Source organism: Amblyomma maculatum, chromosome 1 (assembly GCF_055883805.1).
Source record: "Amblyomma maculatum isolate TAMU_Amacu chromosome 1, ASM5588380v1, whole genome shotgun sequence".
NCBI lineage: Eukaryota > Metazoa > Arthropoda > Arachnida > Ixodida > Ixodidae > Amblyomma > Amblyomma maculatum.
In genome coordinates this window covers 436,768,620-436,796,575 of record NC_139344.1, presented here as the reverse complement: position 1 = coordinate 436,796,575, position 27,956 = coordinate 436,768,620, and the positions used below count along the sequence as shown (strand labels likewise).

Sequence of the window (27,956 nt, the reverse complement as noted above, 5' to 3'; positions counted from 1 at the left end):
TGATGGTGCGCAGATCAGTTTCGGGAATGTGGCTCGGATCCCAGGTGTTGTTGAGGCGGCGCGACTGTAGATAGTCAAGTCGCTGGCAAGTGGCACGAATGTCTGCCACCGTGACGGGATTTTGGGCAGCTAGAGCTGCGTAGGCAAAAGAGCCAATTCCTTTTAAAATATGTCCGACACGTTCAGCCTCGACCATGCCATTGTTAACTCGCCGGCAAAGAGCGAGTACGTCCTCAATGTAGGATGTGTATGTCTCTCCTGGAAGCTGCACACGGGTCTCTAGCTTCTTTTGAAAAGAGGCCGGACCAGCACCAACAGTTCCAAATATCTGGCGGATCTGTGTCGTGAATTGAGGCCAGTCAGGAATGGCGTCCTCATGGTTGAGGAACCACGTCTTAGCCACGTCACTCAGGTAGAATGAGACGTTGAGTAGCTTCATAGAAGCGTCCCAACCGTTAAAAGCGCTCACCCGATCGTACTGCTGTAGCCAGTCTTCGACGTCGTCACCGCGGAGACCGGCGAAAACCGGAGGGTCGCGCTGACGTGAGGTAACTGACCAAGTTGGGTGGGTCAAATGGTGCTGAGCAAGTGCACCTTGGGACGTCAGTGGTGCAGAGGTGGCATGGGCAGCCGTGGGATGCCCATCGGTAGCTACAGGCGCCGGAACGGTGAGAGCAGGGGGATGTGACTGCGCCATGGCGGTTGATGTGCCGCCAAGAACACGACCGGAACGGAGCTCCAGGGGGTGCCGCGTTGAGGACGCTGGGATCAGGAGTCACTTCCACCACTTGTGAGGCAGAAGAACGCACCAGCAAATTCACCTTTTTACTTCAGGTAGGCCGAAGCAGCAGCTGCCGACAAGCCACAGCTTAGCAACACTTCGTCTTCTTCGCACGACCCGATGACCGATGATGATTACGCTGAGATGAAGATGAAGGTCACTCACAGTGCTTACAATACATTTAAAAGTCACCAGCAACAAACAAACAACTTTTCACTTCCTTGAAAGCGTTGCAGCTTTTCTTTCCTTAGCCTTCGCATTTGCATCGGCTACATCATCGTTGAGCTTTCGGCAGAAGTTTTTGAGCAGAATGTTTGTACTGCTCCACAACACATGCTTCAACAGAAGCTCAACTGTGTGCCGATCTTCGCAGGTGTCAAAATCTGATGACTCTTGATCTGCAAGCAGCTGTAATGTGAGTGTGACTAGACGGCGCTGGTTCGGGCTCCTCAAGAACTCCGCTTTCTCGGACACTTGTTCAACAACAACATAGGTGTGGGTAACAGGATTTACAGCAAACTACGCTGGGAAAATGAGGCCACCTCGGTCTATATCTTTCACCAAGTGATAGTATTTTTGAGCTGCAGAGACAGTGATAGTCTTGTCAACTGTCAATGCTGCCCGACATTTCGTGCAGTTTAATTTCTTGAGAGTCGTGTAGACTGCATATCCTGCCACGTATACCAGGACGGGGATAATGTCTTCTATTTTTGACAAGGCATCTCTCGTAACTACATCGCTGCAGTTAGGATGCGGTCTTTCTATCTGCTTTCGCAGATCTTCCCATTGCTCATCGAAGGAGCTATTCGTTCCGCAAGCACTTGCGATTGTGGGCAAAGTATTTTGCAGCAGTAATTTAGTTTCGCTCTCATAAACTTGCCTAATAGAAACATGATATTTGGAGCCAGCAAGTTGCCTGTATTTCCCGAAGCGGTCTTCTAAGCTGTCCGTCTAGAATTTGCCGAGCAGGACGTATGAAAACTGCAGTTCATCGAAGCAATACCTGCTCACTTCCACCAGTGCATGGGTTGTTTGATGCAGAGAAGCATGAGTCTCCTTTGTGAGCACCCCGCTGTCCAGATTCTTCTCTTTCCAAGAATCAAGCCAGTCCAAAATTTTGTAGAGAAAAGCCACCTTTATGTCATCCTCCGAAGGAAAAACTGGCTCTTGAAATCGGTCATTCAGTCGTTTTCCTTTCCATGAGGCTTTAACATTTACAACCTTCCACCATTTCGCTATAACTTCAATGAAACTCGCTGTATCTTCAGGAAAGAGTAAGTTGTGTCTTTCTCCAAGAGCACGAAGCGCTGGTGGCAGAGAGTCATTAAAAATCTGCAAGGCGAACTTTACATTCTGCCGCTCAAGGCTAGACGGGTACAAGGCTTTTCTAGAGAGCGAGTAACCGTACCTCAAAAGCTGATCACTCTCTAGCTTGTAAGCTTCTCTGATTGTAGCAAACTATGCTGTGCGCATGCGTGGAGGCTGGTTGGAATTTTCATTGAAGTCAGGAAAATGAAAGCATAGTTGGTCGTTATTTTGGTTGAGCCAATTATATCGGACGCATTTGAGTATATGCACTGGATCAATTACAAAAAAGAGAGGCCTTGATGGGTCAGAGGGGTGCGGATATAAAATTGCATTTGTTGCTGGCGTTGCAAACTGAGACATTGCCTTTCTGTTCACTGAATGATTGTCACTGACTACACATAAAACTCTGTAGCCAATGTTTTCTAGCCCACATATCACATCTTTCAGTAAATTGTGCAGAAACTCCCCATCGGCTTTGTGCACTGGGACGATGTGGGCCACTTCCTTGAAAGGGCATGCGATGCTCTGTACCATGAAGACGAAAGCACTGGTAGCGACTTCCGATGAATTCAGTGCTGCACCAGTTATATTGCCCCCTTTGTAATCAAAATATTGTTTAATATGGACTTCATCGACCATCAAGGCAATGAAGCGCTGGCGATCATCGAGTTCCGAGATCCTCTTTGTAACATAATTCAGGAATGTAGGACCATGATGTTCCAGCCTTGGGTTCATACCGAATGACGAACATATCGACCGAATGGTCATAGGGTGGGGCAGGGTGACATATCCATAGCTGCGGATGTACTGATATGCGTGCGGTGATACCGTAAAAAAATGCAGCAATAAACCATGAATTCAACGGAGTATAGTCTCCGGTCCTTCTTCAAAAAAAGCAGGTTCAGCTGCTCACTCAGGAATTCTAGCGCTTTGGCTTTGTCGTCGGCTGGTGTCGTGGAAAACTTGTTCAGCAGCAGACGAATAGTGTGCCCAATGTCTTCGTTTGCATCGGCAGAATTTGAATTTAAACTCTTGTCCCAATTCTCAACGTTTTGGAGGAGTTCTATTATTTCTCTTTTGCTTCTGGCTGCACTCGGAATGGGCAAGTCAGGGCCCAGTCTTGTGAGCGGCTTCTTCACAAAGAACAGTGTGATACTGAGGTCTGATTTTATTACAACTGAATATTTAATCCACGGAGCTTCGTCCTCTAAGATGTGCACCAACATGAGACGCTCACTGGCCTCAATTATATGCCAGAACTGTGACTCATGGCTTCTGACTTCGCTAGCAAGATCCCTTAAGAGTTGATTTTGTCCGCTTCCTCGGCATTGCGAAATGTCTGAATTGACTCAGAAATTGCTCTTTGCATTGAAGCAGGTTCCAGGCGTGTTCGCTTCGCCTCTGGCTCCTCTCTTGCAGTATTTGTGCTTGATAGGTAACTAGGGCAGCCTGGAAATAATGATGGAATTGCACTTGACCGAAGGCGCAGATGCGACAACTCTGCTGTCGTCACTCGACCTATAGCATCATCGACATGTGACGCCTCTCGTACGATGTCCTCGTCTGTGAAGTGATGCTCACAGACCTAAAAAGAAATATTTGTCTAATATAAGTAACAGCCTGCTACAAATAAGAACACGTGATCAAATATTAAATACACATTTAGAAGGTACCCAAAACGTTTTGAAAGTTTGGTGGTGCTACAGTTTCAAGCTACAAAAGAGAACGAATGGAAAAATTTTCATCTCTTACCCTGGAATGCTCAGAAGGGACGAATTTTTTCCGTGGAATGGCACGTATTCACGATTGCTGCAGCACTTTATCTTGCGGGAACTTAAACACATGAACCTTTGGTCCCGTTTTATAGTTACCTCGGCACTGAGGCACACAACATTTGTTCGGCATTTTTGCGTTAACGTCGAAGTGTCATCACAGCACTCGCGCACAGAAGAAATAGACGGCAGCCAAATAAGCCGTGAGCACACCATCGGACACGAAAGGCGACTAACCGCTCCTGCCGGAGCCACGTGCAGTGGCTTCCCGGATTCCCCTCTAGGAATTCAAGGAAGGCATGCTTGGAGCAGACCGGTTTCTCGCACCCTGTCGCGACATCCAGGGCAGAGGAGCAGAGCAACACCTTCTCGACTTTTACAAGGCCTGCTCCAACACCACCTAGACGAACTTCTCCCAGCCGTCTACGTCACGCTAGTTGTCCTGTTCTCCCAACAGCATTGGCGTTTGGACGTAACATCGCTCCAGTCGCGTGGCGTTCCTTGGAGAGCGTTCAGTGTGTAATTGCAGGTGGCAGGAACGCTCCTGTCGCGTGGCGTTCCTTGGAGAGCGTTCAGTGTGTAATTGCAGATGGCAGGAACGCTCCTGTCGCGTGGCGTTCCTTGGCGACTGTTCCAGTGTGTAATTGCAGATGGCAGGAACGCTCCAGTCGCGTGGCGTTCTTTGGCGCGCGGTGGTGTTGGTTGAGCCAACACCACCTAGACTACTATTCTAGGCGGTGTTGGTCGAGCAGAGCCGCATCGCGACACCGGCCTCATCCTTGTGACGTTGCTGTGACGTCAGCTCTTAGCGCAGAGGCCTTAAGTTCGTCTAGGTGGTGTTGCCTTAGGGCGCGGTTGTGGTGTCCACAGCAAAACAAGTGAGACAGTTACCGCGCCTTTCCCTTCCTATAAATAAATAAATCAGTGGAAGGGAGTGGTACTCCCCTGATGGGGCTGAGTCAGGTAGGTCACCGCCGCTTGCGGCGGGTGCTAGCCTGCCACAGAATTTTTGTGTTGTCGGCCGTCATTGCACCCGCCACCGTTTCGGTGGTGGACGACGGCTGTTGTTGCGGCGCGCGCCTTTCTCTCCCTCTTCATTTTCTTCTCTATTTTCTCTTCTGTCTGCACGAGGCAGCTGAGGGGGCTCAGCTACAGAGCCAGTGGCAGGCCCGTGCATTTTCTTTTCCTTCCTCCAACAGCCACAACACCACCTTACGCAGTGTCAACAGTTGAGGAAACGTTGTATGTACGTTTGTAATTGGTTCAGAAGAAGAGAAATGTGCAGTATCTGTCACACTTGCTCTGTGGACACCTGAACCGCGCCGTAAAAGAAGGTAGGAGATGGGAGTTAAAAGTGGAAAGCGAGAAAGGGGAGTTGTAGTGGAGGGCTACGAAGTGCGTTCGACCACCTGGGGATCTTTAACGTGCGCTGACATTGCACAGCACACGGACAGCTGCAGAGCCAGTATTAGGCCAGTGCATTTTCTTTTCCTTCTTCCTACAGCCACAACAACAACATAAGATTTACAGACTGGATTTACAGCCCTATTTTGTTGCGCGTACGCAGCTCCTGTGTTTAGAACCTGATTGATTTATAGGAAGGGAAAGGCGCGATAACTGTCTCACTTGTTTTCTGTGGACACCTCAACCGCGCCGTAAGGGAAGGGAGGAAGGTGGGAGCGAAAGTGGAGAGAGAGAGAAAGAGGAGCCGTAGTGGAGGGCTACGAGGATGAGGGCAGTGCTGGTGAGGAGGTAGGTTTACGTGGTTTCACGCGAAATCAAGGATCACGCAATCGCGACGCCAAGGCTGCATTAGGATGTGCCTTATACAAAACGGAGTCATACAGTACGAATCGGTCCCGTCACGTTGGTGAAGTGGTAAGATGCCCAGCTACTGTACCGGAGTACCCGAGTTTGATCCCGACCAACGGTTGCTGCTTTTATATGGAGGCGAAACGAACACGTCCGTGTGCTGTGCGGTGTTTAAAAATTCGCGGGGGGGCCAACATTACTCCTGCGACCTCCAATATGGCTCCTATTTCTCTCTTTATACTTTCACTCCAACCTTCTCCCGTTCCTAACGACCCTGTACTGGTGTCCACAGAAACCACGTGTTAAAGATACGGCGCCTTTCACTTCCTATGAACGAATTATTGTTATTACATTGCGAGTAGCTGCATCATCTCCTCATCCTATAGGGAGCCCAAGCTCAAGTTTCGCCGCGCGACGGCAGCGCCGCATTCCTGGCATGGTGGCGAAATGTGAAATGATGGGGCTTCGCCGGAGCAGACGCTCCGCTAGATTCCTGTGCACGCGCGGCGATCGCGTTGCGTCTGGCGGTTATTTGGCGATACAAAAACGCTTCCGCTGATGCGGAACGGATGTACTAACTAGCATTGTGTCATGGGAAGCCACAATAGTAGGCGAAGCACCAAAATTCGAGGCTCACGTGTGAAACTTTGCAGATTCCTGTGGAAGCGTGTCCGCAAGACCTCTTTTCCAACACCATGACAGCGTTCTGAGAAGTCTCGCGTTCTTTGTGGAAACGAAAAGAGCCAATTTCCCCTTTCTTCGTAAACTCAAAAATGTTGACAGTTGACAAAGACGGCTTGGAGAGCCATCAAAAAAGTACAGTGGTTAAACACCATGCATAAAAAGTGAAGAGGATGGAAGATTATCCTGCTCGTCGCTCCCCGCGTGTCTAGTTTTGCCGATTTTTTGTGCTCTCTCCCTGCTTTGTGAGTGCTCTGAGAGCAAGCAAATCAACAGATGTGACGTCCACAATCGAGACTGATGTGTGAATGTGCCCTAAGTGTCCACAGCTGCCTTTTCATTTTTAGATTGACCAAGAAAATATCTAGGAACGAGGCCTTTTTTTTTTTTCGGGGGTGGGGGCGGCGTTAGAAAACATGCCTTGCTGAGACGCTTTTACAGATTTTCGCAAATTGGCCAATAAGTGAACCAGTTATTATTATTATTATTATTAACGAAGATATGTCGGAAGTGCAGTACAAAAGTGATCCTAGCTATGGCTCGACTAACACTACTCGCACGGAGCATCCCATTCGCGTCACAAAGTTCGTGAGTGCAAACCAAATATTATCATAAATGAAGCGCAACCATTTAATAAGAACCGAAATAAAACACTGAGTAGTACAAGCTTGGATTTCACCTGCCTTCCGAGCCAGCAAGCCGGTTATATCGCGTGTAGCGCACGGAGCACGCATGTGCTTATGAGATTGCTAGCGTTCTTGTATTTGATGAAACACCTCCTTCGAACTATATAGTTATTCTTCTACTGCGAAATTTCCTTTGCTAACGTCGTAATAATAAAAAAACAAATCCGTATATAGATCGCATGCTACAGGCAAAACGATGGTCAACGAGCGGGCCACTTTATTCCACAGTACTGATGATACTTTAGCAGTTTTTAAAGATATTATGTACGACAATATAATTACATAGCGGACTTACCTCGAGATGTATTCCTACCCTTTTGCTAACGTGGGACACATTCACAATCAATATTTACTCATCCCCGTCTGTCGTCTGCTCTACAGTGCAGACGTGAATAAAAAGTTTCCCGCTTATATTAAACTATCCTTCATGGAAGTACGCATCAGGTTGCCCAATCAAGAAGGAATGCGGTTTGCATGTCGCGGTGCGCCTGCGGGGGCGCGTCAATGCGCGTGCTCTTGCGTGAGAAAGCGCACGGCGCACGCCGTGAAGGCAGCGAGCGAGTCGGCGGCGTCCAGTAGGTGTTGGTCCAGTGAGTGCCCGCGCGACAAAGCAGCGCAAGACGTCGGCACGTGCGCAGAAGCGAGCGAGCGAAAGGAGAAAACTTGCGCGGGATGCCTAGGTGGTGCCGCCGCGTTTATCCCCAGTTTCTATTTTCCTGTCAGAGATGGCGCTCCCTGTCAGGAGCAGCAGCGCCGCTCGACGGTGCTTTGGAAGCCTTATGCTGCGCCGGTACTGCGATGCATCGTATCCTGACACCCGCTCTCGCTGTCGAAGTAGACACCGCTCTCCAAACGAATCGCCTCTGAAAAAAACGTGAGGCGCGTGTTTTACTCCACAGCTCGCAAGCGAGTAGATTCATGGCAAGGATTGATGTTATATGGAAGGAGATAACTGAAGAAGATATAGGCGGTGGATGGTTGACCGAGCGGCATCGCAGCGTTCTGTTAGCCCGGTGCAGCAGGCACAGGAAGAATGCGTTCACGCTTTGAGTAAAGCCTCACCTGAAGTGTCGTCGCTCATCGTCTGCAATGTCCTAGTCCTAGCTTGCAGAAATCCAGAGGCATCCTTCGCGGTTTTAGTGTGCCTGAAAGGATGAGGTCCGGCCAGGAGTAACGAAAGAAAGTGCAAGCTGCTTCCGTACTGGCGAATACGAGGAACGCCGACAACGTTATGAGAGGGGAATACCTCTTTCTCTATGCCCTTTGATCTGTCGACCTCAGCGCCCCCACCTCTTCTGCGACGGTTGAAACCGTGGTGGTTGCTCCACAAGCGCGTTCGTTAAACCGATGTGCTGTTCGGGGGGTTTGTGAGATTCGTAACTTCTTTCGGCCGTGCGGCCTCGCTCGCTGTCACCGACAGCGGCCCGCTCACTTTGGCGTCTTTCGTACACTTATCAGACATTTTACCATCAACACCACTTTGACGTCATCGGACGTGTTCACAGATGCATTAGTAATGTCATTGCAACAATAGCTACTGCATCGCTTCATTTGTGCTCTTGGGTAAATACACTGTAGCCTTGTTTGATTCAGAACTGGTTCTCCGCAACAATTTTGAGTGTTCCACCCGACCAGCTTCCAGCCTTTTGCAGTTCTGTGGTACGGATGCAGTTCATCAGCAGCGCCACACGTGACTTGTGCGGACATTTCCAATCGAGCCTTGTCGTCTGCTCTTCAGTTCCCGTTGGCCTCGTGCTGCTAGATTTCGCGGCGTGCCTGACATTGCATCGAACACGAGCGCGCTCAGCCGAACGCATTATGGGTGCTTCGTATGCCGGATGGCAAACCTCCAATTAAAAATTGCTGAACGCGCACCCGGCATATCACACTCCAAGACGCTGCATGCAAGCTTACCGGGGATGTAATCGCTCGACAGGATATAAGAGAAAAATAAAAAAGGAAACATCGCCTCTTTGTGAAACACTATCTTGTCATACAAGTGTTCCTCTAAGGAGTGCTAGCTTTACTTCTCATGTTTCTCGAATTGATGTCCGTGCGCAGAGTGAGTCGCATCGCGTAATATTCTCAAATCACGAGAAATTCAAGATGGTAGAAAAATGTGAATGCCGATGACGATATCATAGTCCAATATGGCGATTCGAAGTGAAGCAGGTCTCTATGACGTCACCGGCCGAAATGATGGCATAGGTTTGAACCCCAAATCCAAGATGGCGATTGATTAAATAAAGCTTTATATTTTCCGTTCATTTAGGACTCCACCTTCCTCCCGATCTTGAAAGGCAAGCCTGAAGAACGGGGGCGCCCCGCCGCGGTGGTGCCGGGGTAAGACGCCCCACTACTGTGCCGGTGTTCCCGGGTTCCATCTTGACCGCGGCGGCTGGGTTTCGATAGAGGCGGAACGAAGAGGCGTCCGTGTGCTGTGCCACGGCCGCTCGATGGAAGCGCACCCAGTGCGGCCGTGGCTGTGCGATGTCAGCGCATGTTAAAGATCCCCACATGGTCGAAATTATTCCGTAGACTTCCACTGCGGCTCCCCTTACTCTCTTTTCATTTTCACTCCCACCTTCCTTTTCCCTTAAGGCATGGTTCAGGTATCCACAAAGCAAGTGTGACAAATGCTGCGCCTTTCCCTGCCTTGAACCAATTAATATTATTATTATTATTATTTTTTGGAATGGGGGCCCGGACCTCCAAAATTAAACTGGTGAAGATGCATTAATTATCCGCCGCCCCAGCCACCAGGTGGAAGAGCACACAATGACATTTGATCTACTTCGCTTAGTGAATCTATCGCTACAAAATTGTGGTGGTTTAAACATGCCTTCAACCTAGTGAATGAGCGAAGGCTGGGAGTGTTGCCGCGATAGACTCTGTCGCACTACCTTTTCAATCCACGGTTTTTGCATAATTTTTCTTGTAATTGGTTGATAGGAAAGGAACGTCACAGTATCTGTTACACTTTTCCTGTGGACACCTGAACCGGCACTGTATAGCAACTTCAATCTTTAAAGCTTTTCAATAATAGTAATAATATATGGTTCACAGCAAGGGAAATGCGCAGCATCTGTCGCACTTGTGTCTGTGGACACCTGAACCGCGCCGTAAGGGAAGGCAGGAAGGGGGAGTGAAAGTGGAAAGAAAGAAAGAGGAGCCGGAGTGGAGGGCTACGGAGTATTTCGACCACCTGGGGATCTTTTAAGAGCGAGAGTTCATTCGTCAATGGTCTTGCCCTTTAGTTGCCGTGTCGGACGGACGTGTCCGGATGGTTTTTAACCCCCCTTGGTACCTGTAATATAATGTAAATAATTATGCTCGCATCGCAACCCACATGTGCAATGCATACTGTACATGCGATTGCTGTTAATGTGTGCTGACATCGCAAAGCATACGGACGCCCCAGCTGAGTCACCTGATTCATTGATTTATAGGAAGGGAAAGGCGCGGTAACTGTCTCACTTGTTTTCTGTGGAGACCGGAACCACGGCGTAAGGGAAGGGAGGAAGGGGGGAGTGAAAGTAGAAAAAGAGAAAGAGGAGCCATAGTGAAGGGCTACGGAGCTATTTCGACCACCTGGGGATCTTTAACGTACGCTGATCATCGCACAGCATACAGACGCCTCTTCGTTTTGCCTCCATTGAGACGCAGCCGCCGAGGTCGGCCTCGAACCCGGGTACTCTGGCACACTAGTCGGGTGCCTTACCACTGCACTACCCCGGCGGGGCAGCTGAGCCACTGTTTATTTATTTATTTATAGGAAGGGAAAGGCTCGGTAACGGTCTCACTTGTTTTCTGTGGACACCGCAACCGCGCCGTAAGGGAAGGGAGTAAGGTGGGAGTGAAAGTGGAAAGAGATAAAGAGGAGCCGTAGTGGAGGGCTACGGAGTTCGACCACCTGGGGATCTTTAACGTGCGCTGACATCGCACAGCACACGGACGCCTCTTCGTTTCGCCTCCATCGAAACGCAGCCGCTGAGGTCGGGTTCGAACCCGGGTACTCCGGCAGAGTAGTCGAACCCGACTACTTCAGCTGAGCCACCTGATTTATTATTTATAGGAAGGGAAAGGCGCGGTAACTGTCTCACTTGTTTTCTGTGGACACCGCAACCGCGCCGTAAGGGAAAGGAGGAAGTTGGGAGTGAAAGTGGAAAGAGAGAAAGAGGAGCGGTAGTGGAGGGCTACGGAGTAATTTCGACCACCTGGGGATCTTTACGTGCGCTGACATCGAACAGCACACGGACGCCTCTTCGTTTCGCCTCCATCGAAATGCAGCCGCCGAGGTTGGGTTCGAACCCGGGAACTCCGGACACAGCTGAGCCACCTCCGCTTCCTCGTGCGGACAGAAGAGGGGGAGGTGGTGCACCTCCGCTTCCTCGTGCGGACAGAAGAGGAGGTGGTGAAGGGTGATTGTTCCTGGCCCTACTTGGCTGGGGCTGGTAGGCCACCGCCGCTTGTGGTGGGGGCTAGCTTTCCATCATATATTTATTGCTGTAGGCCGTCATTGCACCCGCCACCGCTTATGTGGTGAATGACGGCTTTTGAAGCGCTCGTCTTTCTCTCCCTTTTCTTTTTATTTCTGTTCTACTTTCCCTCTTCTGTCCGCAAGATATTTTCGCACGTTAAAGATCCCCAGGTGGTCGAAATTACTCCGTAGCCCTCCACTACGGCTCCTCTTTATCTCTTTCCACTTTCACTCCCACCTTCCTCCCTTCCGTTACGGCGCGTTTGCGGTGTCCACAGAAAACAAGTGAGACACTGTGTCTTTCCCTTCCTATAAATAAATAGATAAATCAGTGGCTCAGCTGCCCCGCCGGGGTAGTCGAACCCGGGTAATCCAGCTGGGCCACCTCCGCTTCCTCGTGCGCACAGAAGAGAGGGAGGTGGTGAAGGGTGATTGTTTCTGGCCCTACTTGGCTGGGGCTGGTAGGCCAACGCCGCTTGTGGCGGGGGCTAGCTTTCCATCAAATATTTATTGCTGTAGGCCGTCATTGCACCCTCCACCGCTTATGTGGTGAATGACGGTTTTTGAAGCACTCGTCTTTCTCTCCCTCTTCTTTTTCTTTTTTTTTCTAATTTGCCTCTTCTGTCCGCAAGATATTTTTTGTGTACACTTCAACCGCGCAGTAAGGGAAGGGAGGAAGTTGGGAGTGAAAGTAGAAAGAGAGAAAGAGTAGCCGTAGTGGAGGGCTATGGAGTAAGTTAAAGATCCCCAGGTTGTCGAAATTGCTCCGTAGCCCTCCACTAGGCTCCTCTTTCTCTCTTTCCACTTTCACTCCCACCTTCCTCCCTTTCCTTCCGGCACGGTTGAGGCGTCCACAGAAACAAAGTGAGACAGCTACCATGCCTTTCCCTTCCTGTAAATCAATCAATGCAGCGGAGGTGACTCAGCTACAGAGCCTGTAGCAGGCCCGTGCGTTTTCTTTTCCGCAGTGATCACGTTCGACGGCCCGATCTTGCCGAAATTCGTATATACTACGGAGGTGAACTACCGTGCTATCAGTACCGCCCCACGAGGCAAGTGGCCTACGTATGTTTCCAGGAAGGACACCGCTCCGACGTGTGCCCCACACCAGACATTATTGTGTGCGGACTGTGCGGAGCTAAAAATCCGACGAAAGACCATGTGTGCGAGCTCAAGTGCCTAATATGCGGTGAGGCACATCGCACCGGATCCAAAGAGTACCCCGAGACACTGAAAAAAGCGACCAAAACCCAGCGGGGAAAGAGGGCGCAGTGGCCATTGCGGGCGACCACGCAAGCGATGGTTCAGCTCAGAAGAAGAGACCTCGAGGAGTCGATCAAGGTCCAATTCCTTCCCACCTCTGTCGCCGGCCGGTTCACAGGAGGGGAACAAACAAGAAAAGCAGAAAAAGAAGCTTTCCCAGAAAGGCGGCAGCAAGGTAAGCTGGGCATCTACTATTGAACCGCACTCGGTAGAAAATAGTCGTAACACAAACAATACAAACAACAAAAATATTCCTGTCAAAGAAGCTAAAGACGAGAGCAGTGATGCAGTCAGAAGCGAGCTTGAACTCGCTCGACTCAAACAAAATGAGACACCGCTAGGGGGCCAGATGGAGCGGACGCGCTCCACATGACCTCCTGCTTCGACGCTGTATTTTACCCGGAAAACATCAACGTTACAGAAAGTGGGATACTCCATCGGCTTCCACTAATCAAGCTGAATCTGCTGATAACAGATTTTCATCAGTAAGTCCAGATTTCACCATCTTCTGACCGTTCGCAGATCCAAAACGGAGAACGCCGCGCTAAGCCTAGCAGCTTCAGGCCATCGGCCCGACGAAACGCTGCTCAAGCTCACGCGGGAGCCTCCAAGGATGGCTGCTGACAACGCAGCGGCATCGACCGGAGCCACGACACCGACTCAAGAGACAAAACACGAAGAGAACGCTACCAACGACACACAGAAGACACTCGACAAAGGAGGATGGTTCTTCGCAAAATACCACAAATCTAGGCTGACTGCCGTTCCGGAGACCGGGACCGAAGCGGCAGGCAAACCACCACCGAGCCAGCCCAAACAAAAGGAAAATCTTATTCGCAAGGGCAAACTACCTCCACTGCCGAAAGCAGACTTCAAAATCATTATTAAACCAAAGAATGGGCTCGACATCAGCCAGCTGAGCACGCATCAGATGGCCCGGGCTATAACTAAAGCAAGTGGAAACCCAGACATCTGCAACAAAGGCAGCCTACTTATACGGCTGCACAACGGATCTAACATCGCCATAATCAGCACGCCAAGCAAGGAGACTGCCAACGTTGTACAGAACATTCCGAGACTACGCTTCGGTGCAAAAGACTACGCTGTGACGGCTTACGTTGCCACGCCGGACAATTCATGCAAAGGAGTGATCCACGGACTGGATGTCGGTACAACACCTACTGAATTGCTGTCCCATCTTAGGATACGCACCCAATGAGGGAAAATCCTTTATGCACGAATGCTTGGAAAATCTCAAAGCGCCGTCATAACATTCGAAGGCAAGATCGTTCCCCGTCACGTTTATTACTACGGGTGTGAGACGCGTTGCTACCTCTACCGATCATCGCGCCAAGTTTGCTATATGTGCTTCAAGCCTGGGCATAGGGCGGACGTATGCCCGACACCTGACACCGTTGTGTGCTCGAACTGCGGTGAACCAGTCATCGAGGACGGTCATTCGTGAGAGCCCAGGAGTGCGCTGTGCAGGAAGCGCATCCCACAGGGGCAAAGGAGTGCAAGCAACGCCTAAGAAAACCGAGGAGTCCACGGACCAGAACGAAAGTGGAAACCGACAGCGCAGCAAAGGCGATGGCGGCACGGGCGGACGCGACCGGGCTTCGAAACGCTGGTTCAGCTCAGACGCTACCTCGCCTTCCATGTCCAGGTTGGTTTCGCGCTCCAGGTCCAGGTCGGCGTCGCGCTCGAGATGAAGGACCAGGGAGCCACCAGAAACAAAAAAGGGGCAGCAGCAGAAGAAGATAAAAAAGGAGAAACAGAGTAAGTTGAGCTGGGCAGCGCAGCTTCTCTACTTCTCCCACTATTCCAAAGAACACGAACGCGCAGGCACAATTCAGTAAAAACACTAGTGGACGCCTTAACAACGTGCAAGAACTAAGACAAACCATTCAGACCATCAGGGCGGAAAATGCTGAACTGAGACAGAAACTAAACGACCTTATAGAAGAGCTCAAAGCCGAGAGAACAGGGCAGACCGACACGAACGCGCGAACAGATGAAACTCAGCCAGCCACCATAGGGCGGCAAGAATTCGCAACTGCCATGGCAGCCATGAACAACTCACTAGCTAATCTTAGTAATCTCAGTTCTAACATCCAGGCAGAGGCGCAAAGAGATAGAGAACGCCTAGTACAATTCACGAGCAAGAAATCCTGCGGCAAACCCTATGATAGGCCATTGACCGAGCATGGCGAGGCACCGTAAGAGCTCGGTCAAGTTGGAAACCCTTGAAATATGGCAATGGAACTGCCGCGGGATCAGCAAAAAGCGGGGTCTTCTTAAACAACATATCACACATTGTACAGTACCGCCAGACATAATCGCACTACAGGAAACCGGCTGCTCACCTACTCTCCCGGGTTACTCAACATATGAGGGGCAGGGGGAAAGCAAGGTCGCCACACTTGTTGCAAAAACTATCACCGCAATCTAGACACGACATCGACGGAACAGACATTGACCACGTTCTTATCGAAGTCATTACCCAAAAGAGAAGCCAAGAAAGCACCTTCCTGCTTAACGCATACAGCCCGCCCAGCTAAAAGAACGCTAGCTTCAGCTACGTGCTGGGCAAGGCAGAACAAGCAGCAGGCAAGAGGGATCTTCTCATCCTTGGGGACTTTAATGCCTGGCATAAAAGCTGTAGCTATGTCAGAGAAACTCCGAAAGGCAAGGATCTAGCCAGAGAAGCTGATCGCAGAAGCCTCAGCCTAATCACAAGTCACACCCAGCCAACGCGAGTAATAGCATCAACCGCGATTCGTGCCCAGACTTAGCTTTCGTTAAAGGAATAAGGCAGGCAAGATGGGAAAACGACGGGGAGACTCTAGGCAGTGACCACCGCATCCAGATAGAAACTCTTCCGATCAGGAAAAATTATGGCCAAGCTAGACTCACACAGTGGGAAGCCTATAGAAAGACCAGGGCGGAGTCCGTGGATACAGAGATCAAGGGCATTAAGGATTGGGTAGAGGGTATCAAATCCGACTCGGAAAAAGTCACTAAGAAGGTCACTCTCACCAACAAAACGCCCAACGTGGATAAACATCTCTTATACTTCTGGGATGCTAGAGGGGGTTGCTAAAGAGATGGAAGAGGCAGAAGCACAACAGAAAGCTCAAGCTAAAGATCGCCGAGGTCACAAAACAAGCCGAAGAATATGCGATGGAGCTCTCGAAACGGGACTGGGACCAGAAATGCAACGATCTACAGGCAACTCTAGGTTTGGCCAAGACTTGGACATTGCTAAGGGCTCTCATAGACCCAACTAAGACCAAATGTGAAAACCATAAGACAATCCAAAGGATCGCGCACCAATTCCAAGGTACAGACCGGGAACTGCTAGAGAACATCAAGCAGCGATACATCGGTGACGAAACGGGCGCCGACTACAGCTCGCCATACACGGGAGAAGCAAATCCCACTCTTGACGAACCCATTACTATAGAAGAAGTCAGACACGCTGTTATGTCTGCCACAAAAACACCACCCCAGGCAAGGATGGCATTACCAACGCCATGATTAGGAACTTGGACGAGAATTCAATCCACAGCTAGATTGACTGATTTCGTCAACACACACTGGGAGCAGGGGACCATCCCGAAAGACTGGTCTCATGCGGAAATTGTAATGATTCCTAAATCCGGAAAAACTCCCAGCCTAGAAAATCTACGACCCATTTCATTGACGTCATGTTTGGGAAAGGTATACCAAAGAATTGTGCTTCAGAGGTTGCAGACCCACCTGGAGGACAATGACCTCATGCCGCATACTATTTTTGGATTCCGAAAACATCTATCAACAAAGGACACCCTCCTGCAGATCAAGAAGGAGGTGCTTAATACGGTCCCGAAATACTGAGAAAACATCTTGCTCGCGCTCGACGTCAAAGCGGCATTCGACAATGTCAGTCACAGGGCAGTGCTAGACGGGCTCTGCAACTTAGATTGCGGGCAGAGAATACACAGCTACGTGAAAGCCTTCCTGAGTAACGGAACCGCCACCATTGGAATAGGCGGCATCAGGACAGACACCTTCCCGACCCCCAAAAAGGGAACACCGCAAGGCTCAGTGATAACCCCTATGCTCTTTAACATTGTTATGATCGGCTTAGCAAAAAAACTCGAAGAAATTGAAGGAGTCAGACATGCTATCTATGCTGATGACATCACGATCTGGGTGACCAGGGGATCCTTAGGAGAAAAGCAAGACTGCCTGCAGAGAGCAGCAGACGCTGTCAACGCATACGCTCGACATTGCGGCCTTGAATGTTCTCCGGAGAAATCTGAGGTCCACAGAAGAGGGTACGATCTGCACAACTCCATACACATCTACATAGGGGAAAAGATCCCGGAAGTATCGCAAATAAAAATCCTAGGCATGCGGATACAAAGCAATTGCCGTTTAGATCAAACAATCAGGCAGCTAGCAAGTACCACCGCGCAGATCACGCGAATAATAGCAAGAATCTCCAACAGAAGACGAGGCATGTCCGAGGAGGACACATATAGGCTAGTACAGGCCCTCGCTGTAAGCCGAATTATATATGACGTCCCCTACCAAATTCCGTTCGAACAGGAAAAAGATCAACTGGAGGTAATCCTGAGGAAAGCCTACAAATGCGCTCTTGGACTACCGGTCAACACCTCGACCGAAAAATGCAATAAACTGGGCATAAACAACACAGCGCAAGAGCACATCGAGGCCCAACTTCTCGCGCAGAAAATAAGATTCATGCAGACGCAAACGGGAAGGAACACGCTAAATATACTGGGCATGAGAGATGCTTGCAGAGAAATAAACAGCACGGGCAGCATGCCGAAAGAAATAAGAGAGATCATTAAGGTCAACCCGATTCCGAAAAACATGCATCCGAAAATACACAAGGCCAGAAGAGAGGCAAGATCCGAGGCACACGAAAGAAGTCTCGCAGGGAAAAAAAACATATAAAAAAAACTCTACCATGTTACATGGGCCTGTCAAAAAACACAGCACCAATAAACACCACACCAACACCGGAGCAGTGGGAGGCTGCGCTGTCCTGCTCGACGCCTGACGACCAGCTCAAGCTGATTTGACAGAGCGCGCAAGACGGCAAACGCCACTGGGGCCCTGGACTGAGGGCCCCACCAACGCCGGGAGAATTCCCTTTGTGTAAATAAAGTTTTTCATTCATTCATTCAAACAAAATGAGCTCGAACGCAAGGCCGAGGAAATAACAAAAACACTAAAGGCACAACAGTGGGAGCTTGAAATCACTAGAGCCTTTCCAAAACTGCCACAAGCATCCAACAATGGAGAACTTGAAACACGAATGCAACAGATGATGCAGCAGATGATGCAGGATATGATTCGGAAAATCGAATCTCAAATGCAACAGATGTAAGCACAATTGCAGGGGCAGATCTCAGAAATCAAAAGTGCTTTTCGAAAACAAAGACATAACGAAAACATTAGGGAAAGAGCGTACAACCGTCCAGCGTTAACGGCGTTCGCTGTCGAATAAGGGAACAGCACTAACACGTAAACATGACCAAGACGCGTCAGCAAGACCAAGAAAACTTAGAAATTTGGCAATGGAACTGCAGAGGCTACCGCAAAAAACAGGCCCTACTAAAACAATACACAAACACACAGCTTACACCCCCCGATGTGATTGCGCTCCAAGAGACTGGAACCAGGCCCTCTTTACAGGGGTACGACGTTTACGAGAGCCAAAACGGAGGTAAAGCAGCCGTTCCAGTCATCAAAGCCATCACCGCAATCAGGCACGATACCATCGCCGACACGGACATCGAGCACGCGCTTGTCGAGATCATTCCGAAAAAGCGAAAGGGAAGGAGCACATTCGTACTGAACGTGTACAGCCCGCCAAGACAAAGAAAAGCCAAATTTTTCGAACTCTTCCACGGAGCGCACAAGCTGGCCAAAGAAAATGCTCTCATTATCGTGGGAGATTTCAACGCCATGGACACGAGTAGGGGATACCGGGAACAGGATATCAAGGGAAGAACATTAGCGGACGTAGCCGAATATTTTGGCTGTAAGCTAATCACAGATCCCGCGACCCCCACGAGAATCGGTAATAGTGTGAGCACGGACACTTGCCCGGACCTCACGTTCGTAAGGAAGAGCAAGGAATCACAGTGGGAAAACATGATGGAAAACCTAGGTAGCGATCACTTTATCCTCCGGACGCGAATAGCATCGGAAAGGGTAAGATGCCGGATCGGACAAGCAAACATCACGGACTGGAACGCGTTCCGCGCGGCTTGCAAAAAATCTGAAGGCGGCATTCAATCACTAGAAGACTGGAGCGGCATGTTGACAGAAACTCGAGACAAATGCACAAAAAGTGTAAGACGAACAACAACAACGCTCGAAATAGACGGGCACCACCTGCGACTGTGGGAAGCCAGGCGCAGTCTCACCAACAGATGGCGGAAGCAAAAACACAACAGGAAACTAAAACTAAAGATAGGAGATGTTACAGCAAAAGCTGAAGAATACGCAGCGCAACTCGCGAGACAAAATTGGGAACAATTCAGCGACTAGCTTAAGGGAACCTTAGGTACGGCCAGAGCCTGGAATCTCCTAAGAGCACTAATCGATCCGACCAAAACAAAATCAGAAAACAATAAAAGCATCCACAGATTCATCCACTCCTTCGAGGGTTCGGACACCGACCTTTTAGAGAAGGCACGAAAAAAATGTTTCGGTGATCGCAACCCTTCACGATACCAAGGAACCTATCGCGGAGCCGAAAACGAGAGACTCGACCGCCCAATAATTGTAGAAGTTTATGCGGCCATAAGGAATACGACCAGAAACACGGCAGCAGGAGCCGACAGAATCGACAATGCCCTGATCCGAAACCTGAGTGACGACCTCATACAAGAGCTCGTAAGCTTTCTAAACAAACACTGTGAGGCGGAGACGGTTCCCAAAGACTGGAAACACGCCGAATTATGATACCTAAACCTGGCAAACAGCTCCAAATTGAAAATCTCAGGCCCATCTCGCTTACGTCGCGCCTCGGCAAGCTTTACGAGCGGGTGGTGATGCTCAGACTGCAAAATTTCATTGAAGATAATGAACATGTACCCCCTACCATGTTCGGCTTCAGAGCAAAAATCTCGACGCAGGACGTGCTGCTTCAAGTACAAGAAGATGTGCTCCGCGATGTACCCCGAACAGGTGAAAATGTCATAATGGCCCTTGACATCAAGGGCGCATTTGATAACGTCAGTCACGAAGCGATCCTTAGAGGCCTAGACGACCTGGACTGCGGACGCAGAATCCACGGGCACGTCAAAGCCTTCCTGTCAGATAGAACTGCCACCATCGGCATGGGAGACCTTCGATCGAACAAAATTCACGCTCCAAACAAAGGAACACCACAAGGATCAGTCATCTGACCTATCCTCTTCAATATAGCTATGATAGGTCTAGCACAAAAACAAGAGAAGATCGAAGGCATCAGGCACGCCATGTATGCAGACGACATAACAGTCTGGACGAACACCGGTTCCCTTGGGGAGAAGGAAGAATAACTACAGGAAGCGGCCTCCTGTGTACAGAAATATCTCGGAGAAAGAGGACTCGCATGCTCGACCGAGGAATCGGAACTGCTTCGAGTGTGGAGAGGCAAACAAAACCGGACCGTCCCAACCAGTGAGAACCTGAAACTCAACATCTACCTGGAAGGAAAGCTCATCCCTGAAAAGACAACAATAAGAATATTAGGTATGTGGGTTCAATCGAACCAACGCAGTAGTCACACTTTTACCATGCTCAAAACAACGCTACAAGTGACACGCATGATCACCCGCGTCACCAACAGGCGGCATGGCATGCGCGAAGAGGACACACTAAAACTAGTTAGAAACCTGGTAGTGAGCCGAATTATGTACAGCCTGCCCTACTAGTGCCTCAACAAGAGTTAAATACAAGCGGATGCCCTGCTACGCAAAGCGTATAAGACGGCGCTCCGATTACCTTGGCAACACGTCTACAGAAAACCTCATGGCGCTTGGATTGCAAAACACATTTGAAGAACTACGCGAGGCGCAGCTTGAGTCGCAAAAACTCAGGCTGCTGCAGACAACGCATGGAAGAGCGCTCTTACAGAGATTCGGATACTTTGAGCAGATGCGAGAAATAGCGAGGACGGTAACGATCCCCGACGAACTTCGCAAGTCCCTCAAGGTAGCTCCAATCCCGAGAAACATGGACCCTAACCTCCACCAAGGTAGAAGAGAAGCAAGGGCCGATTTTATTCAAAAAACATACGCTCCTCAAGACACGACTGTGTATGCAGACGCGTCCTCGAGAGGAGGACACAACAAAATTGCAGTGGCCACGGTGGTCAATTCGTCTCTACGCGAAGTGACCAGCGTCTCTATCCGACACTGCACAGTAGCAGAGGCCGAGGAAGTAGCCATTTCTGTAGCGGTGGCGGAGGGCTATAGAGCTGGGCGGTCGCTGATGATACTCACGGACTCTCAAACAGCCTGTCGAAATTTCATGAATGGTCGGATTGGTCGTCACGCGCTCCGTATACTCCTCAAAGCGAGCGACAGAATTAAAAACCACGAAGAAAACAAGACCAGACACACAATTATATGGGTGCCGGGGCACATGGGGGTGGCAGGGAACCAATGGGCTGACAGGATAGTTCGAGCATACACTACTTTCCGAGCATCCGACGGGTCCGCGGAACTTTTGCCAGCACCCAAGGCATACTCGGCCATACTAGAAAACTATAGAGGAAGAATGCGATATCCCCCACCGCACAGTTCTCTCGCCAGAGAGGAAACTGTCATATGGAGACAATTACAGACGGGTTCATACCCAAACCTACACACACTAAACAAAACGCACCCTACCATATATGCTGACAGATGTCCGTGGTGCGATGAAAAACCAACACTATATCACATCACATGGGCATGTCAAAACATAGATGTGGTCCCCAAAATTCGAAACCCGAGTGCGGAGCAATGGAAGACTCTGCTGTCCAGCGACCGCTGCGAAGACCATCAAGGTCTGGTACAGCGAGCCCAACGGGCGGCAGCAGCCAGCGGAGCCCTGGACTGAGGGCAACCGACCATTGTGAAAAAGTGGACGAAGTCGACGGAGAAGACTCTTGTGGATACAACAAGCAGACATCTCTGAAGACGTCCAAAAAACGCCAAATAATATAGGGCTAAATAAAGTTTTCCCTCCTCCTCCTCCTCCTTGTTCCTATAGCCACAACAACAACAACGCACACCTTGTGCTGTTGAGAGATAGTGTGAAGAGAGAAAGAGGAGCCGTAGTGGAGGGCTATGGAGTAATTTGAACCACCTGGGGATCTTTAACGTGCACTGACATAGCAGAGATGACTCTCCGTTTTGTCTCCATCAAAACAGAGCCGCCGCGGTCGAGTTCGAACCCGAGTACTCCGGCACAGTAGCTGGGTGTCTTACCACAATTAGGTTTTGTGGAAAGACAGGCATCTTGTACTTTTGAATGACTATCACGGAATGGTGGAACTACACCTAACCAGATCAAGGCAATGTTTTCATGTTTTCTGGTGGATTGTATGTTATAAGAAAGGAAAGGCATAGTATCTGTCAGACTTGAGGAAAGGAAGGTTAGAGTGACAGCAGAAAGAGTAAAAGAGGTCCCGGTTGGGACAGGTAGGTCTCCATCGCTTGCGGCGGGGGCTAGCCTGCCACCAAATTTTTATTTGTTGTAGGCCGTCATTGTACCCGCCACCACTTCGGTGGTGGACGACGGCTGTTGTTGCGGCGAGCGTCTTTCTTTCCCTCTTCCTTTTCTTTCTGCTCTATTTTCTCTTCTGTCTGCACGAGGCAGCGGAGGTGGCTCAGCTACAGAGCCAGTAGTAGGCCCGTGCAGTTTCTTTTCCTTCTTCCTACAGCCACAACAACAACATGTCCTAGGGTACATGTGCCTACAATTAACTACGCAGCGCTATTTGTACACTAGCGCTTCCTCTGCGTTTAAGTTAGGTTTTGGGAAAAGGAGGCGCGGTGTACATTTAGGTGGACATCACGAAGTCGTGGACACCCACACCTTGTTAGGTCAGTTGAATCACGGTCACTTGACGGTCTTTTAGTGTCAGGCGACGGGCGGCTCTACCTAGCATAGCGGAGCTTTCCTTGAAAAGAGACTGTAATGTTGCCAGACAGACTTCCGAGATCAACAGCGGGTAGCCAGGATTGCACATTGCTGAGATTCTTACAAAGCGCGGAAGCGACCCCGAGTGTCGAGGTAGGAAGAATAACTGCGGCTGAGGGTGATATGCACACGCTCGTGAAACTCAGTAAAGGGTAGTTGAGCCTCTAAAATTTTGATTTCGTTTTTTTACTGATTGCTAGAAACAGGCACAGAGCCACCGATCTAGAATCTGAAATTACAGATAGTACTGCCTCTCATGTAAAGACAAAATAAACCCTATGGGGTTCCCTGAAGAACATAGCAGGTTTTCTCTTTTGTGCACTTTCACTAATACGAAAAGTAGAAACTTGTACAAACGCTGCACCGAGAACAGTACCAATTTCCACACTACACTGCTGATTCTAAAATCCTCAGTGTTACTGGACGAAAGTTGAAAATCCTTTCGATGGCCACAAATTTGTGTTTAGAGGCTAAACCAGAAGCCAGAAAATGGTTTTATAATACGAAGAATACCACCTGTTTTCCGTCAGTTCAAAAACAAATCTCAATTGTCAGTGAAGAGCAGATTTAGTTTGAAGAACTGAAGACTCATGTACAGGCCGCAGTCTAGTCTTATTGAATTTATTCACTTTATACTCCTTGTTTAACTTTGTCTGCCTTCGAATAGTCCGCGTGACTTGACTTCCGTATATGCTGTGCTTCAGTGCTGCAAGGAGTTTTTCTAGCCCTCGTTCCTGCGGCTCCAACCGATAGGTCAGTGCTTGCCACGTATGTCCCTCTGCCATTGGTGTCACTCTTGGTCGTAGTCGTTAAGGAGGCGCCAGAGGCTTGGCCGCGGTCATGCTTGCCTTGCTGGCCTCCTTGGTTTGTCTCCTCGGCGCGAAACTGTGCCGTACTGTTTCTCCCTTCGGCGTCGAGAGCATATTTTTGAGCGCGCTTGGCGCCGAGGTCGAACACAGGTTCTCTGCGGCGCTTTCTTGTGCTGCGGGGCACTGGGACCGCGCCAGCCTTGTCCACGTGCAGCATGGCCTTGGTCCTCCGCTGCATGGCTGTCTCGCCGTCGTACACCGTCGCGTCGCGGCCCTGACGGGAGCGTACGTACGTAATCATAACGGCGAATGAGCACCCGGTGCACAGGAAGATGGCGGCCAAAAGCAAGAGCATGGTCAGGCTTCGACGCGCCCTGTTCCTTCCCATTCCTCTGGTGTTAATGCCTGACATGAGCGACAGCCAGCGCTCGTCCATGCTGAAGCGATGGCGCCAAGGAGACAGAACCACTCGCGGTGCCGGTAATCGCCAGGCAGGCCACGCAAACCTGGGACTTCGCGGGTGTAAGGGAAGCAGCTGGCCGCGCGACGCCATCGCGGGGACTGAACTACGGAAAGCCGAGCTGTTTGGTGTTGACGTGTTGTTGTTGTTGTTGTTGTTGTTGTTGTTGTTCAAATAACTTATGGCACTTACCCACAGAGGGGGATCGGCCAAGAATTGGGTAGCAAAGAATTTTTTTTTAATATACTTGCATAAAAAAAAAAAAGATTTGAGGGGTAGAGCAAAGGAAACAAAACGGGAAATAAGTGAAATATAAAATGAAAAGTGGTAACACTCACGGGAGATTTACACTACAATTTTAGTACAAGTGATGTTTAAATATTTAGCAAGGCAAACGATTTGAGTCCAGTAAAAAATTTTGCATGGTGGTAAACACAGACCTGTGACTGTGCCCAAGGATTGTGGCGCCAAATGATAACAATGTCGGGCTGCTTAAACTAAGGCCAAGCTGTTGCAATGGCCTTTCCATCAACTGCTTTCTCAGAGTAGTAAAGCGGCGGCAAAACAATAAAAAGTGATCTAATGTTTCTTGTTCACCGAAAAATGCGCAGACGGGAGACAGTGCCAAACCAGACCTGTAAAGATAGAAATTTAAAGGTGGGATACGGCATCGCAGCCTTGTTAGTGAAATCTCAAGTTGCCGTGAATGACATAATTTTCTATTCCAAGAATTATTTAGATGCAGGTAGTCATCAGATCTTAAAAGATGTCCATTTTTCGTATTTAATAGGACGTTTCTTCGAAACCTCACTGCGGTGATGTACGCGGTCGCCGGAAGGATAGATAATACGGGGCCATTAAGGGACTCTTTTGCCAAATTGTCAGCATATTCATTTAAAGTCACATTGCTGTGGCCTGGAACCCATACCATATGCACAATTTTCAAATGTCTAGGGATCAGGGAGACAAAGGTTTTTACTATTGCAGAATCCACCGACGAAGAGAGAGATGAACACAAGGGTAGAGAGTCGGAAATTACTGCCACTTTAGAAAAAGAGGAGTCTAATTTTCGTAAAGCGAGTACCACCGCCAGAAACTCTGCCTCAAAAATTGTGGTGAAGTCCGGAAGCCGGACAGAAAAAGACCAGTCTAAATGTGGACAATATATACCCACACCCGCCTTTTCATTACTTTGAGATGCGTCAGTAGATACAACTAAACTAGCAGAAAGACTTCTTAAATGGTCTTCTAATAATCCGTTTAGAAAAACAGATGATAAGTTTTTAGCATTATTCGGGAATATGTCGTCAAAGACAATTTTAATAGATGAACCGATGGTTTGTATGGGTAGAATACTAGGAAGGGAAACATTTAAAGGGTCCAGCAAATTTTTGACCATAACAACCTGCGGGGTGTGAAATTTAGACCAATGGACACCGAAAAAGGAGGTCGGTTGACAGCAAAAAATAGACATATATCGGTGAAACTCTGACTCATATATCCTTAAGTACGTCTGAACGGTTAGAATTTGTAATCTATATATCAAGGGTGGAATCCGGGCTTCAAGGTAGAGCACATTGTTGGCAACAAATTTTGGAAGTCCCAGACACAACCGAAGTGCTTCTCGCTCCAACAGAACAAGCAGTCGAATTTTATAAGTTGCTGATCCAGAAAACAAGACTGAACCAAACTCTAAAATTGGACGCACATACATAATATAAATCATTAAAAGGACATCTCTCCGCATTCCAGACCTGGGACGACTAATTCGGCGCAACATGCCCACGGCCCGAGCCCCTTTCGTAGCAATATGGTTAATGTGGGGCTGCCATGAAAGATTATCATCATAAGTGACCCCTAAATACTTTAATGATTTAACCTGTGGTATTATTTGCTGCTGATACATTACAGACAGACTTACAGAATCTTTTATGTTAAATACGAGGACTGCGCTTTTGTTGACATTTAATGTGAGACGCAAGCCACACAACCAATTCTCAATAGAGTTTAGGTACGTTTGCAAGTGGAGATAAAGGGATTGAATATCCGATGCAGTTGCAAAAAACGCAATATCATCCGCATATACGTAAGTGCGAGCGTCATGATTAACTGGTATTGAGCTGAGTAGTATGTTGAAAAGGACTGGTGAAAGGACTGCTCCTTGCGGCACTCCCCTGGCTTGCTTATATCTGCCAGAATGGACGCCATTTAGTGCACAGTAAAACTCTCGGTTTTGGAGGAATTCAGATATCCAGGCTACTAAATATTGTGGAAACTGAAGAGATTTCAATTTTTGCAATAGAATGCTATGCTCAACGCTATCATAGGCCTTGGCTATATCTAGCGTTATCAAGGCAGCGTACATTTTTTGGCGCCGCGCTAAAAGAACTCGACTTTCGAGATCAGCATGCGCATTCCAGATGGAACACTTTTGACGGAAACCAATTTGGCAAGGGCTGAGGATATTTTCTTTATTCATGAATTCCGAAACACGTATAAGTATGACTCTTTCAATTAATTTTACAATGTTTGATGTTAATGCAATTGGTCTAATATTATCAATGGACAAGGCACCGCCTTTATTCTTAAGTAAAGGGATTATTTTGGCAAGTTTCTATTCTGGGTGTATCCAAGCATGTTTGATGGAATAATTTACTAGCTCTAATAACGTCTGAGGTGACTCGTCAAAAAGAAATTTTAACATTTTTGAAGTTACTTTATCAGGACCGGGAGCAGCGGCTGGTAATCTCATAACTATAGGAGAAAGCTCAGAAACGGAAATTTGGGGATCATAATTAACTGGTTCCATTGGCATTACAGGTATCGAGCCCGAAGGAAGTGCAGACGAGAAACGCTTCTCCAGTCCTTTGGCAATTGTTTCAATTGTGTCTATTGCTTCATGTGGAGTCAAAATAAAGGAATGTAGATTTTGTGCTTGCGGAATCTTTTTCCGCGAGCGTAAAAAACCAAAAAGAGCAGTTAGATTTCTAGATTTAGAGAGGAAATCAAAATGCTTAGCATCATACTCGTCCTTCGCTTTTGCAACTGTACGTTTAAAAGTAGCTGCAATGAACTTGTAATCCTGCCAGTTTTTCGGGCACTGGTTGTGGAGAAGCTTTTTCCATGCCGCCTTTCTACGTCTGTAATCTCGGGAACAATCAGCATTCCACCAAACAGCTGAAGTATTCCCCTTTGAGCTCCGTACCAAGATCTCAAACTTCTTACGGCAATCCTCAATCACCGAGCATAAGCGTTTTGATTTTTCTTCTTCATCCGTGTTAGTCAATGACTCAAGATTAGAGCGTAACGTTGACTGAAAGTTATTATAGTTGATAAATGACTTCAACTGAGAAGTCGCTGGAGTTACAGGGTGATTAACCTCAAACGCAATCGGTATGTGGTCACTAGAGGTGCCACAATCAAGTGTCGACCAATTATTAACGAAGAGACTGGGAGAGGTAAAAGTTAAATCTAACACAGATTGACTGTGTTTTCTTATAAATGTGGCCGAACCCGAATTTCTACAGGAAAAGTTATTATTTGTTATCCAATCCCAAAGACGCTTGCCACAACTATCTGTCTTGTAGCCCCATGACACATGATGCGAATTAAAATCACCAGCCAGAAGAACTGAGTTTCGACAATTAACTAATAGCAGATCTAGAGGTTTTGTATCTTGTACACCGCTAGGGAAAAAAGCA

At 48.7% G+C, this 27,956-nt stretch overlaps 1 pseudogene; it reads right to left on the bottom strand.

Annotated features, from left to right (window-relative positions):
• Positions 1-994: 994 nt before the first annotated feature.
• On the bottom strand, positions 995-24,231 carry LOC146209480 (uncharacterized; annotated as a pseudogene).
• Between the last annotated feature and the right edge of the window lie 3,725 nt (positions 24,232-27,956).